Source organism: Bremia lactucae, linkage group LG2, assembly GCF_004359215.1.
Source record: "Bremia lactucae strain SF5 linkage group LG2, whole genome shotgun sequence".
NCBI lineage: Eukaryota > Oomycota > Peronosporomycetes > Peronosporales > Peronosporaceae > Bremia > Bremia lactucae.
Genome location: NC_090611.1, coordinates 5,703,438 through 5,716,867, shown reverse-complemented (window position 1 = coordinate 5,716,867; position 13,430 = coordinate 5,703,438).

The following is a 13,430-nucleotide window of genomic DNA, read 5'->3' as shown; positions in this document are numbered from 1 at the left end:
CTAAGGCTTGCGCATTGATCTGTAAGAGATAGAAGCCTTTCTAAGGTATATCCTCTTGGGCACTAGTTGCCACTTGGTTCTACGAGCCCCTGAACCCCTTGAACTAGGATTCCTTAAGCTTTAATAGCTTGTATGACTCCCTGAGTTGTTAAACCCATTAATTCAATAGAACTAAGTGACTCTCTGAGTCTGAAAGTCTTCCTCTGACTTTAGGAGCGAGTTAGCTCCGCTACACCTGGTAGTACTCGTAGTCAATCTACGCCTGAGTCTTTACAAGACTCAATACTCACGAAAATGGAAGAGGTTCCAGAATTGTCAAAAGCGCAATGCGCCGCTTATCTCCCAAGGACCAGAGGTCCTGCATGCAAGGCTTGAAGCCTTCATGCGGTACGAAGCCTCCCTGATCGGTCAGGTGCAGGACCATTTAGCGGCATCTATGCCAACCCGGTACATCTCTGTACCTGACTCAGAGCCGAGGGCTCGCCCTCTAACTGTAAATGTGAAAACATTTGAGGGAATGAGAAATCTCCCTTTTTGGATTAAGCAGATAGAAATGTCCATTGATCCCGCCTTGTTCTTAACAGAACGGCAAAAGGTGGCTATGGCCATTTCCAAACTTGGAGGTTGAGCCATGGAGTGGGCACTATCGTGCAGCACGTCCATAAACGACGCTTCTTCCTCATTGGATCTGCTGAAACAGCAAATGACCAGCATGTTTGCACCGCCTGATCAGGCTTTTCACATACGAGCACGGCTCCCAGCGACTCGACGAGGTAAAAGAACCCTAGGGGACATTGTCCAGAAGTTGAGAACTCTCGTTGCATCTATGCATCAAGACCCGGTGCAAGAAGCAATTGTAGTGACCATCTTTATGGGGGGTCTCAATGAGGGCGTTGCCCCGACGGAATTGTTCCGATCTCATCCGGCTACGTTCGAAGAGGCAGTTGCCATAGCGCTACGCGCCGAGTTTGACTCTAAGTCTGCTCGCGTTAGCACGCCTGTCTACCGAACAAGCTCTTCGAGCACATGGGTTCCGTCTAATAGAGCGGAACCTATGGATTTAAGCCTCGTTGAGGAAGGAGAAGAGACTCTTCAAGCTGCGGAACAGCATAAGACCATCCGTAGATGTTATATGTGCGGAAGCACGAAACATTTACGCCCTGCCTGCCTCTTCGAAATTCGCGTAAAGCTCGAAATAGCTCCAACTCCGACCTATACCAGAGATCTGGTACGGTGCGGGAAAACGTCGATACCCAAGTAGGTGCGGGGCGCCCTACTGGGGAAGACCCAGGCTCTGTTGAATTCCCAGGAGGTGAGAATAAACATAACCTAGCCCCAATTAGCTCGGTGCTTAATGGCACGGAGCTAGAGTACAAGCCTGGCTTCCTAGTCGCTCAAGCGACTGTAAAGGGCTTTGATAAGCCGTGGTCAATTTTAATTGACTCAGGAGCGTCTTGCAATTGTGCTCGACGCCTTTCACTTGAAAGAAGTCAACAATACGTTAAGGCGCTTAGAGCGCATGAAGGTGATATAATCACTGTTCGCTTAGCGACTGGGACTCGTGTCACTGTTCCCAAAGTCCCATTGAACTTAGGTAAAAAGTTTCTGGGCTCTGACAGTATGGAGCGCTGTCTCGTCCTTGATTTGGATTCGAGATATGATCTCATCCTTGGTATGGCCTGGTTAAAACACCATGAACCATGGATCGATTGGAGGTCTAAGACCTTAGGCGCCATGCGCAATGTTCTTAGCAAAGTTTTGGAGAGTCATGAACCCACCTTTGCTAGGCAACAAAAGTGCTATTAACGCGGATCATTGAATGATCTGTCAGTGTTTTAGACATTGGCATGTCTGGATTATTAAACTCTAATGTTAAAAACATTAATTCTGAGCCCGACTAAGCAGAAATAAGTGGAACGGCACGTACTCCGTCGAGTGACACTCGTCGTAATAACGATTCACTTAATGCTGAAACCATTGTTGGCCTAAGGCCGAATTATCAAGGGTGCAATATCCCTGAGATGCGTGGAGTGGCACGTCCAAGTCCACCGAGTATGGTCGGCCGAGGTGGCATCATATTGAGTGTCAGTAGTGACTCTGTTGGTGGTTCGCCAGGACCTCAAGGGTGCAATATCCCTGAGATACGTGGAGTGGCACGTCTAAGTCCACCGAGTGTGGTCGGCCAAGGTGGCATCACACTGAGTATCAATAGTGACACTATTGGCGGTTCGCCAGGGCATTTTGGGTCAAACCCACCTAATGCACGTGAAGCGACACGTAAACGTTCGCTGGATAAGGAAGTTGAAATACCTAACTCCTTGTCCGATGTCAAATTAGACACGATGTCTTGTATAGAACCAATACAGGATGGAAAACCCGGGGACATGAATGTCCCGGCTCTAAGAGGCGTATTGTCTCCACTCCAAGAAACGGTCAACAAAGACTACTATACCGGAGTTACCGGCTGAATCTTTCGGTAGCCCAAATTTTTACTTTAAATCCATACTAATGGACTCCCAGCATCTTATGGGGACGAAAGACTCGCCAGTGGCGCAGCAGCATGTGCCGAGTGTTTAACCCGTTGGCACGTTTCGCATGTGCGGACATATGTGCTGACCCATTTAAAAAGTTTTAGCCAGCAATAACTCTGGCTTGTAAAGCCGAAGGTCTTTTCTCTACCGAGATGAACACCAAGGACAGTATCGTGTGCCTCGTATAGGATCCGGTACTTCAAATCCTTATCATGAGGAACAACGACACGCGGAGGGTCCGCGATGTCTGTGCAATAAAGCAGCAAGTTGTTATCGATAGAAAATGATGTAATTTTACACGCAAACGTGCCGGTAATTTAATACACGAATCCGGGTTCCTTAAGGCTCGTAGCAGAGCCATATACTGTTCATCCTTGGCGTAAGCCGAACGGATTAATTCAGGAATAGGTGACGAGATAGTCGTTATATGAGAAAACTCATTATCCGGCCTGCGTGATAACGCATCGGCCAAAGCATTTTGCTTGCCGAGTTTATACTTCACCTCGAAGTTGGATTCCGCAAAAAAGTATAGCCATGGGGCCATTCTCTGTGAGAGATGAAGCGACTTAGACGCTGTGCGTAATGATGCGTGGTCCGTATTAATCACAAATGGCTTAGAGCCGAGCAGATGAACTCTGACATTTGACAAGAGCATACTTCATAGCAAGTAACTCTTTGTCACGAAATGGGTAGTTCTTTTCCGCAAGTTTAAGCTGTCTAGACTCGAACGCAATAACACGTTTATGCCCATCAACATCTGTTTTTAACAGAGCACTGCCAATGGTAAAATCTGATGCGTCATAGACGACACTGAAACGCCAATTTGGGTTTGGCGGGCCAGAATCGAGGCATGGATAACACCATCCTTAACTGCTCGAAAAGCATTATTTTCGGTGTACTGTTTGCACTGTACATTGTAGATCCCAACATATTGTTCTGAAGAACATCCTTTCTAGGAATGGGGGTTTGTGCTGGTATAGTGGCAGCAATAAGCTTATTCTAAGCATGTACAATGCGCCATTTACCATTTGGCGTTTTGACACAAAATGTCGGTGTCGAATGGGGAGATTTTCTCTCTCGTACCTTTCCAGCCTCGTGCTTAGCACGGAAGAAATCGTCGATGACGTCACACTGCTCCTTCGGTAAAGGCCATTGTCTTGTGACACAGTATTTGGTTCCCGGAACTAAGTCAATTTCATGACAAACACCTCTATCCGGAGGTAAAACAGATGGTGGGTTATTATATACCACATCTTGGAATTCCTAAATTAAGGAATAAAAGGGATCCGTAGGATCTTGAAGGTTCGATGACCCATTTCGCGCACTAAGTGCAGCTTTTGTGTCATCAAGGACAGCTTCGTCTAGAAGTGACGATGAGTTTAACTCAACCATAGGTCGAAATGACCACCATTTCAGATTAGGAACCAGCTTTTAAGACTTGACCGCACTCATCAATACACATTTCGTCTAGCTCTAAAAGAGCATGTAACGGGGGATTGCCGCAAGGCTAACTTCCCCCTCAATGTTACCGGTTACGCCATTTACAAGCGTATGTACTTGCTCACTCTTATTACTTTGTGAGGGTATACACGCTTCGTGTCCATCCTGTTGAGCAAAATGGCTCACTTAGCGGCCGTGCCGGATTCCATTGATGGAGAGGGTACAGCTAAGCTGTTCATCGGTCGCTTGTTTTGACAACATGGTTTGCCAGTGGAATTGTTTCTGATCGGGATCCTCGTTTCACGGGTAAATTCTGGAAGTCAATTTTCCGAGCGCTTGGCACCAGATTGGATATGTCCACTGCGGACCATCCGCAGACCAATGGTCAACCTGAACGTGTCAATCGCGTCACTGAAGACGTTTTACGCAGCGTGTGTGCTCAGACACCAAAGCGCTGAAGCTCAATGCTCCTAGTAGTGGAGTTTGCGTTAAATAATAGAGGCTGTTCATGCCTCGACAGGCTATACTCCGTTCTATGTATACGCTTTTACCCACCCCACCCGCGCGTTCCATTAACGATACCACTGCGTGAATCAGGGCTTTGGGGGGAGAATTGGCCGATAGGCTTGCTGATATCAGCCCTGTTACCGTTCGGAAACAAGTAAGCGAGTTTCTCGCGACGCGATTTAGTGTCTTAAGACATGTAAGGGATACGATGGCTGATAGCCAAGACAAGCGAAAAGAACAAGCAGATGCCAAAGGCAATAGCTGTATTAACTCTTATATGGTCGGAGACCGAGTTTCACTAAACGCTAAGAACCTACCTTCCAACTTGGTTTCCGCGGTCTTCAAGACCAAATTGCGCCCGCGCTTTATTGGACCATTTTCGGTCGTGGCCAAGAATAGCCTAGCGTACACGCTAAACCTTCCCAGCAAGCTGCGTACACACCCAGTGATTTGCGTTGGCTTGCTTAAGCCATATCGGGACCCTTCCCACGTGGACTTGTAGGCGCTTGCGCCGAGACTGGCGGACGTGCCGCAGATTGTTGCATCCTCACCAGGATATCCAACTGGCCTTCTAGACGAGGCTGCTGACGCTCAAGCGTCGAAATACGGTCCCGAACCGCCTCAAAAGAGCTATCAACCCGAGCAAGGACCTCACATAGAAGCTGCACCTCGTGCCGTAGAGAATTAAATGCTTCCGCCGAAATTTCGGCCCCCTCCCGCGCTGGTTGATGCGCGGGGGAACCTTCAGTTTCATGTGGACAAACTTTAAAAGCGACGTCGTCGTGAGGGTCAATACAAGTATCTGGTGAAGTGGCTAGGGTACCCCTCTTCTGAAAACTCTTGGGAGTTCGAGGTACCTTTTCGGCAAGATTGCCCGTACTCCGTTGACGTTTTTGAGCGCTAAGCTCAGGGTCAACTCGCGTCAAACGACGCTTCCCACCACTAAACGTGGGATTAGGTGGATCTAAAGCCTCAGTGCGGCTTCAATCCTTGGTTGTACGGTCAACCGAAGCACTGAAATATCGGCTAGGCCTTTCTCCTTTTTGTGGCATAAATGCCGAACGCAACTGGCTTTTGGCCTTAAGCTCAGCAAAGTCGAAGCGAAGCTTCCGTTCCAAACGAACATCACCTCTATCCGCAGACTCTCTGATATTCCAGATATTACTGAGTTTGCTGGCCCGGTGGACCCAGGCCAGCAAATGAGACTTCGTTTTTACTCCTTGTTTCGTTTGGAAACAAAACGATCGGACTTTCCCTCATGGAGGTCACCGCAGCCCCACGGGCTTGATCATGTAAACGCGTCAGATACTGGCTTCGCGTCATTACCTTCGGCGTAAGGTAATGCTCATGAAGAGCGTCGCGGGCAGCGATCTCCTCCGGCGTCCTCGCTGGGTCACTAGAGATCCAGGTGGTCAAGCTATGACCCGCTATCTCTTTGAAACGCTCGTCCGCACTGAGCGGAGTGAATCAATATTCACTATGAGCCTTAGCTTTCGCTATCTCGGCAGCTCGACGACGAGCTCTTTCTTCTGTGAGCATTGTCTGCTCTTGCTCTTCATCGAGCGGATTCGTAATGATGTTGGACTGAGGGTCCCGTGTCCTGCTCAATGCAGTTAAGACATCAGCGGCACCACGTTCTGGGAACGGATTTGGGGCTCGCCGACGTTCATCCGGAGAGAAGGCGTGAGCGAACGCCGCCCTTTTTCCTCCTCCTCTGATTGAGAGTGACTTGCAAAGTCCACCATTCCCTCATCGTCGAGGATGGTGCTCAGAGTCTGTGACTCGCGCTTGATTTTCATTAAAAAAGGAATGAAAAGCGCAACCAAATGGTTAGCTTTTTAGGTTCCAACCTCAAAGAGGAAATGAAGCGAATGTTGTCACTCAGTGTCAACAGTCTGATGGGGGAGGGTGTAATGGGGCACACCTCGGTTGGACAACCGTTGTTGTGGTACATTTACTTTATGGGTAAAATACCCGTTTATCTAATTTTAAAATTGTCAGTTACTTAAATCCCATTTATTATGCGTAACAAATGTGGTCGCCGCCAGATATAAATCTGGCGGACAAAATCTATTTTAATTAGCTAGGTGAGGTTTTTAGATTTAAATAATTATAAAGTGCAGTTCCCTTTTTGATCTTAAGGCATTAAGTGCCTTCCTAAGGCTTGCGCATTGATCTGTAAGAGATAGAAGCCTTATTATGGGATATCCTCTTGGGCACAAGTTGCCACTTGGTTTTACGAGCCCCTAAATCCCTTGAATTAGAGTTCCTTAAGCTTTAATAGCTTGTATGACTCCCTGAGTTGTTAAACCGATTAGTTCAAAAAAACTAAGTGACTCTCTGAGTCTGAAAGTCTTCCTCTGACTTTAGGAGCGAGGTAGCTCCGCTACAGATTATCCATCTGTTCAATGTCGCAGGGGAATAACTTAGCCCCTGTGGCATAACTAACCACCCCTATAGCATTCCTCTTGGGGTACTTACTGCTGTAAGCGAGTATCTTGTACACGCATAAAAAAATTTCAGATTCCATTTATTAGATCCGCTGACGAAAAGATTGTTCCCTTTGACATACCATCAATAATTACGCCTTTTCGTTGTATCAGCGTTAAAGCCTGTAAAAGTGCAGCGTTCAATCTATTGAACGCATGCACAATCCGCCCCCTTCCTGTTGCTTTACGAACACAGAAGCTCGGAGAGCTACGTGGGGAGGTTGACTTCCTCTCATGACCCGCTGCTAACCGAGCGGCAAAGAATTTGTCGTACGCTAATACTTGTTCACGAGCAATGACCACTGCTTCATGACACAGTATTTCGAACCTGGTGTCAGGAGAATTTCATGTCGAGTTCTCTATCGTTCAGCGAATCGCACGGTACTGATTCCGGGAAGACATCCTTCAATTCTATTAAATCATTATATAAAGAGTTTGTCTTCAAAGACTCCCAGGATTGGGAAGTAAAACGTTACATCCGAGTCGTCTCATCGAGCACGCTTTCGTCCATCGATAAGCTACTGAAAACCCTTTCGTTCTCAGGAAATACTTTTGCCGACAGAAAATCGACCACGCAGTTGTCATCTGTGATAAGTGCGTAGATCTACTTGACTTCGCCAGTGCGCAGATCACGCCAAAACCGTTTCGATTCAAGCTTTGGCAATCAAATAATTATCTCCGAAGTTGACTTCGTAGGCGCTATAAGATCAAGTGTATAAGAGCCTACACTTTATCCATTGTTTAGTAAAACATTTATTTTCTCACTTTTATCTCTGGAGCTTAATTCCAAAGGTACCTGGAAAATTTTGATTACAAGTTTCTGGGGACTCATTATTGCAGAATATACTTGGGAAGTGTCCTCCTTAACTGCTTCGAGCTGTGGTCGCGCTACAACAGCGAGATCCTCTAAGATCGACTCTCCAGTCGATCTAGGACTTTTGCACTGTCTCTTATAGACTGGCCTTTTAAACTTTCTTAGTGTTGCTTTTCAAGCAAGCATTCTTGTTTCCTACCACTCAACTTATTCGCGTGGTCGAACTTCGACGCTGCCTGTGCTTGTGCACAGCCGTCGGGATCTTACTCCACAGTGTGATGGGTATTCATACTGAGGTCTGAGCAGTCATGCAAACGGCCCACAAGTGAAGCCGTCGCACTCACGTCGTAGGACATCCACGCGCTTGTGGACGCCCCCAGACGTTTATCAGTTGGCTGCCAATTTATACATGGCTCGTACTTTCTGAGCCATGGTTACCTAAGGATGATATCAAAATTGTCATCCAAATCTAGAACGATGAAATAATCATCGTACTTTTTACTCTTTAATGTGCATGGGATACCAACTACATGTTTGTTAATGTTACAGATGCCCATGTTGCTAGGCGCATTGTCCACTTCGTTAGATAGATATCGCGTTCAATAAATTTGACTCTGCGATCTTCTAGCAATAGGCGTCTATTAAAATTGATCGACGCCCCAACATTGACTAAAGACTTAAGTGGCAATTTATTGACATTTTTTTTTCACGGTTATGAGGTTAACCTCATTCCCTAAGGGCAGTTACACACAGTGTTTGTGTGTGAAGAGCAGCTCTCGTCAAAAGGCCTGCAAATTCTTTTGACGTTGCTGGATCAGAAGGGCGATCCGCACCTACTGACTTCGACTATTTTTAGACGACCCGCCTCGCCGTTGCGATCTTGCAACGCAGCGTCGGATCCGCGTCCTCCGCTATTCCTAGCTAGAGGTCAATCTTTCGCTCAGTGGTTTTAGGCATTGGCCGTGGGACTCTACAATCTTAGGCATAGTGGCCCGTCTTTTGACAGCGGTTACATAATTGTAATCGTTTGTAACTTAAAGGGCGAGGTTTCTCGCTCTTTACATACAAGAGGTCCATTGGTTCGGGACCTCCGTTTTATTGTCGACTCAGTGGACGATATGCACGAGAGTGGACAAAAGCCTGTGTAAGACTGAAGTCCTCTTGTTCCGCTATAGTGATCGCTTTAGCGAGCGACTATAATTCCCGCTGGAATAAGTGGGTCTTAAGAGGGCCGTCTGCAAGACCTTAAATAAACACTGCGCTCAGGTTTTGTCCATCAATTGGATGGCTAACTATACAACTGACCAAGTATCGTGTATTTTGGGCATAAGCGTGTAGATCACGCTTGCTCTGCTTCAAATCCGGGAGCTCGGCTCGAGCCCTGTATAGAGGACGTGGCGGCTCAAACGTTTCTCAGAGCCGGGTTTTCAACACCTCCTACGACCCAAAATTTAATAGGTTGTGAAGCTTCAGCCCCAAGGCCCAAGACGTGTCACGTCCGGCTAAGTTAGACATGCCAATTTCACTTTCGTCGCATCATCACTGATACGGCGAGCTTCTATGGCGTCGTCTAACATGACGAACCATCTTAAAAGGTGGTCGCCTTCTGCTGCCTTAAACTTAGAGACTTCGATCTTTAAGCTTTCGGGTTGACGCGGAAGCGTAGGCCCAATTTACATGCTGCTGTCTCAACAGTTCCAATTGTTGAGCACCCTGTTCTCTCAACACCTCCGCGTGTTGAGAGCCTTGCTGGTAAAGCAATGCTACTTTCTCTCGGGCCCCGCCGAGTTTGTGCTGTAAGAACTCGGCTATGGGCGCATGCTGCCCATCTCTGTTTCGAGGAAACAATACAGCGCCAATGGCTGGCCCACTTACGACCGAAATCATGCATTTGGTCGCTCTCCATTCAAGCTTACTCGAAAGAGTGAACCTTTCACGCATTGCGTGATAGCCTTCTTTAGGGGTGGAAAGCTCCAGCCTTCTTCATCAAAACATGGACATGTTTAATTAAGAAGAAGGGGGCTTTATAAGTGCTACCAGGTGTAAAGTAGCACCTTTAACAAGTACTGATATGTGCTGGTTAACCTTACACTGATTACAGTGCCCCAAAGTTTCACTTGCACAAAGGTACAGAGAAGGTTTCAATGAAGCTAAGGGTCTTTAGCTTTAAGGTCTAGACTAAGGTTCTAGAATAGAGAAAAAGTAAGAGTGTATTTAATTTATTAAGTTTATTACGTAACGCATCCTTGCGCACCGCATAATCGTGTCTTGTGACGATTGGTGGGGTTGATTCATACTTAAATTAACAAATCAGACGTTGAGCTTTTTCAGTCAAATTCAATAAAGATAATAATTGTGTAATTCTTTATTTATTTCCTCTCATGGGAAATAATATTTAGTATTCTTCTTGAAGAAAAAAATACTTTTGTAACGGGATACACCGTTACACCTTCCTCGTTACAACTAGCTGCGAATTACTTGGTGGCGCAGTATGCGAAATGAATTCGAAAAAGCCTATATGGTAATCAAAACGTTTGCGTGGCGGCAAGGTTATTTAACGCAGAAATTACGCCCGAAAGCCGACAAATACCGAAAAGCTTGGAAGGTGAGGCTTGCTTGCGCTCAGGATGGTGGGTACAGAAGCAAGGGCACAAAGATACGCCAGCATTAACAAGGCTTCTTGTGTGCTCATAGGCTGTCACTATTCAGCACCAATTGAATCAAAATGCTGGAAAAGAATGGGGAGCAAGTGTGCTAGTTGCAACACAACCATGAGCGACCGATAATCTTGCAGCATTTCCAGAAGGCAGGGAGTTAAGCTTTTCGGACATAATAGCCAAATTCGAAGAGTATAATTCAGGCTTGCCTCCGCACAAGCAACGCCTCCTGGAGCAAGAGATCTTTATAACCTCGCATCTATTCCAAGCACATCGATTTATGATTCGGCGTCAGTGGCTACACGTGGACGGCCAAAAGGATCGAAGAATACCAAACGCGATCCGTCAGCATTTGAGTACATTTAAAGGTCGGGGCAAGGGCCACAAAAACGAAGATGCGGCGCCAGCGATCAAGAAGGTCAGAACAAGCGCACGTGTCGTTAAACCAAAAATATACTAATCTACGCCGCTAATGCCTTCATTGCATCTCCTCCTCGACCTTTCTACTCAGGTTACAGAATTTGGTCTCACGAGAATTGTGATATTTTATTCAAGTACCTCGAAATGGTTTTCACTTAGCAGGCAGCTTCTCGCGTGGAGAGCAAATGCGGAGTCTCGATTTGCACCCGCGATGGATAATGAGTTGCAAAAAAGCTTCAATATCAGTATAAATGTACCGTAGAAACACATTGCGTCATGAGCACAGTAGACGAACACGTCGTCATGCGGTCACGCTCTACTTAGACACACACCCTAGCACAGCGAGAAAGCGGTTAGACCGTCTTCTCTTGCGTGCAGTGAGGTAGTTGTGGTGGACGCCTTAGCGACTCACCCAACGCACTAAGTACTCTAGTAAAGTGTCGTCACGGAAGCGGTATTCCGGCTCCTCGTGCGCACTTTTTAAGTAGGAAGTAGTTTTCAGACTGTATAATATTAAATCGCATTAAATATAAATACCTTATTTTACCAATCAAAAAAGTCATCTTTGAAGATAACACTAATATGTATTGCCAGCGTATTTTTTAAATACCTCGCGTAACGGATGACGCTAGGCGTCATTCCTCTTAATGTGAATGCGCCTATGTGCATCACATACACGAGGGTTGATCACAAATGTGAACCAAAATCCAAGTGGTGGGTCTAATTCATTGTTTCAAGTAATTGACCATTCCCTTAAACACACCAAGTGTGCTTAACGGGGACTGTGTAACTTTAGAGCATCTTTAGCCCGTTGCACCATCCCCCCCTCAAAGAACGAATTTACATTTTAAATTCGTCAAAGAGGAGCGAGGAATTGCAAGCAGCTCTACGTGCCGCTAGTTCACTCAATCACTCAAGTGACCCGGGTTTTCATACACGGCGGAAAAGATGCCAGCTTAAAGGGGCCACGTTGGTGTGTCGTCTGCGAGTACGCCCACTCAACCTCGCACTAAGCGCCCGCACCGCGCTAACACGCCGGCCGCATCCAATGCCTTAGTCGACACGCCGACAGCTACTGCTGCTGTCGCGTTAACGGGGCTAAATGATCCATCTCGCTTTAACAGTGAGGATGTTGATCCGTCGCTCATTGTCGACTAATATGAGTCGACACCGTTGCCGTCACCTTATAGTAGTGATGCGGAGAACGAGATCATGAGGAAGGATGATGGCGCATTTTTGCTCATCTAAATTTCTCGCATGGCTCACAACATGGAGACAGCAATATTTACGAATGCTGTCTCGTCGTCTGCGCTGGATAGCGCAGCGACAGTTAATGAGAGCACTGCCCATAAAGGCGTAGCCGCTTTTCCGTTGTTTATAGCCACAGCGCCTTATTCTCAGACCATAGTCCATAATGGCTCTGACATAAAGGATTCGGAGCCTAAAGCTCCCGATGACACGTGAACGTGCTCAGTCGGTGCCACAAGCCGGTCGTTTAGGACGTGGCTATGTGATGGATGGCATTTCACTAATGCCCCCTCCATCTAAATGGCCTCGTTTAAACGGGCCAAGAGCGTCGCTCTTAGAGCGCGCTCTTGTAGACGCACACAATTATTATGGCGTCTTTCAATCATTGAGGGCTCAGGGAAAATCGCTTGGGCGTTTTTTTTTTATCCCGGTCTGTTGCGTTCGATTGAAACGCCCGACCAATACGAGGCGGAATTCCTGCGCCGCATTCATCCGCATTCCGATGCGATGAAACAGCGATCGCAGCGAATTAATTTCGCCCGCTTGCGTGTGAAAGAAGTCATGGGCGATACTGTACCCCCTGTTACTTCTCACAACGCTACTTCTGCTAGTCCATTTGAGACTAGCGAAGTGGCCTCAGCTGGCGCTCCTTCGCATAGGCAGCCACCAAGACGGGCACATCAATACGTTGGGTATCGATCGATTCCCAAGAGTCAAAACTCTTCGAGTAACCTTTCCATTGGACGAGGATCTGATACCTTTGCCTCACGGAGCGATGGACAAGCAACATTTCAACAAGAAAGCGTTGAAACCCACCCGCATCCATCAATGCAGGCGGCGCCCGATAGGAGTGACGATCTCACCCACCTTCTCGCGGCTGCCTTACCGTCGTCCGTTCAGTCACAGGCGTTGAGCGCTGCTGAACGACTTATTGTGAATCTCGAGGGTCAGGTCTCGCGACTGACCCCGGATTTTTATGATGTCCGAGCGAAGGCTCGTCAGCGTTATAAACGCCTGAAGACTCGCTTGGACCTTTTTAAGAGAACAATAATGAGGGATCCGCGTTACTCGCGTGATGTTCCTCGCTCTCCGAACCTGTTCGTGGTGGGAGGAGTCGGTCGGCTGATAGTTTTTCGCCTTCTCCGTCCCCCTCCCCCGTAGGTCTCCAACCTCTTCGACCACCGTAAAAGGGCCTAACGAAACGCGGTAACAACTTCGTAGTACCACCAGTTAGTTCAGGCAGGGTAGCAGTTCTTAGTAGTACCTTTTACCCACTCGAAAGCGTTCACTATTTTTGCGACCATTTCGGTCAGCATATTCTTTT